The sequence below is a fragment of the Aspergillus udagawae genome (assembly GCF_001078395.1).
Source record: "Aspergillus udagawae IFM 46973 DNA, scaffold_4, whole genome shotgun sequence".
In the NCBI taxonomy this organism is placed as follows: domain Eukaryota; kingdom Fungi; phylum Ascomycota; class Eurotiomycetes; order Eurotiales; family Aspergillaceae; genus Aspergillus; species Aspergillus udagawae.
Genome location: NW_025091267.1, coordinates 2,840,413 through 2,844,243, shown reverse-complemented (window position 1 = coordinate 2,844,243; position 3,831 = coordinate 2,840,413).

The window sequence follows — 3,831 nt, the reverse complement described above, 5'->3', positions numbered from 1 at the left end:
CCTTAGAAGCTAGCTATAGTCCTTATTATATATATACTAACCCCAGCCTGGGCTGTTACTACTAATACTAGCACTAACACTAACACAGCCTAAAGGCACATTAACTAGTTCATAGGCTAGTTAGTTAATATACTTACTACTACTATAGATACTATAGTACTATAGCTCTATCTATCCCTACACTCCTACCCTAGCTTTACTCTAGAATGCCATGCCCTACTCTAGGAGAAGAAGCAGATCTAATAGCTTATCTTAAAGTACTAAAGTAAATACTACTATAAGGCCCCTCTATCTCTATAGATCTAACTAGTTTAGGCTACCTAGGCCTATAAGTATATAGTCTAGTAATACTAGTATAATACCTTTTAGGAGCAGATTACTAATATTACTAATATAGATAATATCTAGTATACTATCTACTAGATAAAGAACTAATGCCCCTACTAAGCCTATACCCCCCTACTTTAAGACCCTACTAGCCTAGTAGCCTATAGGGCTAAGAAGAAGACTAATCTTCTTATCTATTATTTCTTTCTACTACCTCTATAGGCTAGCCTTAATAATATTCAGGGATATAACTACCCTAAACTAGTCTATATACTAGAGTTCTATAACTATAAGGTCCTTAGTATTCTCTACTTAGTAAAAGCTAATAAGGCCCCTAGCCTAGATAGAATTACTAGCTAGGTGCTATAGATAGTTAGCTATATACTAGTGCTATTCCTAATAGGCCTATATAATTAGTATATCTAGCTTAGCTACTACCTAGAATACTTTTAGGACACCACTACTATTACTCTCTATAAGCCTAGAAAGCTAGACTATTTAGTACTAAAGATATATTAGCCTATTACCCTACTTAATATATTAAGTAAGCTATTTAAGGCCCTAATTACCTCCTATTTAAGGTATCTAGCTAAGGCCTATAGGTTGCTTCTAGATAATTACTTTAGGGGCTATAAGGGCTAGGGTATAGAGAATACCCTCTATATAGCTTTAGAAGTTATTTACTCTAGCTAAAAGAATAGTAAGGTAGTCTTTATATTACTATTAAATATCTCTAAGATATTTAATAATATCTTCTATAACTAGCTTTTATATAACCTCTTCATATATTAGATTCTATAGACCTATATTACCTAGCTTAGCAGCTTCCTCTAGGGCTAGTCTACCTTACTAGTGCTATCTAAATATACTATACTAACTTAAAGAGTAGAAACTAATATTCTATAGGGTTCCTCCTTATTACTAATTCTTTATATCTTCTATAATATAGGCCTAATAGGCCAGGGGGCCCCAGAGTAGGGTATAGATAATATTAAATATATTAATAATATAATAATGCTTACTACTAGTAATAGTAAGTAGGCTAACTGCCTATAGCTCTAGAAGTACTATTAGTATAGATATCTCTATTAGGCTGCCACCCATACCTCCTATTTTAAACTATTAAAGTTCTAGCTTATTCACTTCCACCCCCCTGGCTAACAGGCCCAGGGTCTATCAGCCTAGGGTCAGGGAGCTAGTATAAAGTAGGGTAAACTACTAGACCTTAGTAATAGATAGATTATCTAGTCTAGTATAACAGCCTAACTTCTTAGAGTTATTCTAAATCAATACCTTACCTTTAAGGTGCACCTTAAGCATATTAATAATATAGTAACCTACTAGTTTTAGGCTATTAGTGCACTCAGGGGGTCTAAATAAGGGCTATACCTATAGGAACTTTAGTATATCTATATAGCCTGCATTACCCTAATTATGCTATATACTACCTCAGTATAGTATATACTACTAGTCTAGGGCTAGAAGCACCTCTATAGCCAGTAGATAAAGATACTAAATTAGATCTAGTATTAGGCTAGAAAGCTAATTATAGGGGCCTTCTAAATAGTTAGTAAAGCTATATTTAATACTAAACTATATCTTACTCTAATACTACTACTCCTCTAATAGCACTGTATCCAGACCCTTATCTAGATTACTACTACCCTAGCCTACTAAATACATATCCTAGACCATTATTAGCACCACCACTAGAATCTACTATTATACTTACCACTAAAAGCTGCTGAGAAAGAAGTTAAATTAGTAATTAGTATTAACTCTAGGGAGCTAGAGATATACTTATTATAAATAGTACCTCTCTAGTAAGAGCTACTAGAGGGGTGGTGATTAAGATAATAAAGAAGTAGTTAATAATTTACTATAATATTTACTATATTACCTACCCTAAGGCTATTTAGATCTATACTAATAGCTCTAGCATCTATAGCTAGATAAATACTGCTATAGTATGCCTAGACCCCCCTATCTACTAGTAATATTACCTAGGGGCTAATACTAAATATATAGTACTAGTTATAGAGATAGTAGGGTTAGTGCTAGCCATGCAGCTCCTTAAGTAAGATTTAATACTATATAATATCCTATAATTACTGCCTGACTGTGGCTCGGAAGCAGGCTAAGATATATTCTAATAACTAGGACATGCTATAAGTACTACTTACCCTAAAGTAGGCCTCTAGCTAATATCTAGTTTAGGAGCTAATAGACCTACTTAATTAGCTAGACCTAGTGCTTAATATCTCCTTCTATTAGCTAGCAGCATACTATGGGGTTACTAGCAATAAGCTTACAGACTATAAGGTAAAAGTAGTAGCTAGCTAGTATCTAGATATTATAGATAGAAGGTGCAGGCCCCTGGCACTAGTTATACTATTAGATCATCCTATATGCAGGCCTGTAGATGCCTAGATTAAGCAGTATATAAAGGAGTAATAAGGGGAGGCCTAGTAGTAGTCTAAGTATAGAAGATATTTTTAGGGCTACCTCCTAGAGATCTCCTACTATTTAATTACTATCTATAATAACCTTACCCTTATTAAGCACAGTGTTTTAGCATAGATATATACTAGGAAGATTAGGCTAAACTACTATCTTATAACTATTAACTAGGCTGATAACCCCCTCTGCCTATATAGGCAGGCCCTGGAGATAACCCACTATATACTATTTAGCTACACCTAATATAATAATCTTTAGTAAATAATATAGACAGAAGGGACCCTCTAAAACCTAATAGAGGCCTTAATAGAGAAATAATATATATAGTAGGCTACATAGTTTATATTAAATACTAGCTAGCTAGTATACCTAGCAGAAGCCACTAAGCTAGTATAGCTTAAGCTAATTATCTCTAGTAGTAAGCAGCTACTAACAGCCCCTAGTAGGTAATAGCTAATAGACTGCTATTATATACTATCACACACTACTAGTTACTCCTACTAGTGTAGTGTCACTACCTATAGCCCTAGCCTGCGTGTCTGTGCAGCACTAGCCTACTAATCTAGTACTATTTAGTAATAGCGCCCCTGGAACCCTTGCAGGCTTAGGAATCTACAGCATTCTAAATAGATTGGTGGCTATCTTAGGGGTGGAAAGGGCCTATATAGGTAACTAGGCAGGCATAAGGGCACATATAGGGGTAGTAAGGGAGCTAGTAATTTTAGCCCTAGCTAAGATAGATATATAGAGAATTAAGGTAGTAGCACTCACTGATTTTAGCTCTAGCTAAAGTAGGCGCATATATATAGGGTTCTACAAGGGAATCTATAAGGGAACCTATAGGAGTTTAGCCTAGCCTGGGTGCTAAAATATATATATACACTAGTGGTGCTAGTCTGCAAAGATGGCCACTGGTTAGATAGTTACTGCTCACTAGGAGCGTCCGGCATGGCCCAGCCCAGTGCTGAAACAGAGTAAGGAATCAATCAATCAATCAATCAATAAATAAATAAAAAACTATATTCTATACTAGATATAAATATT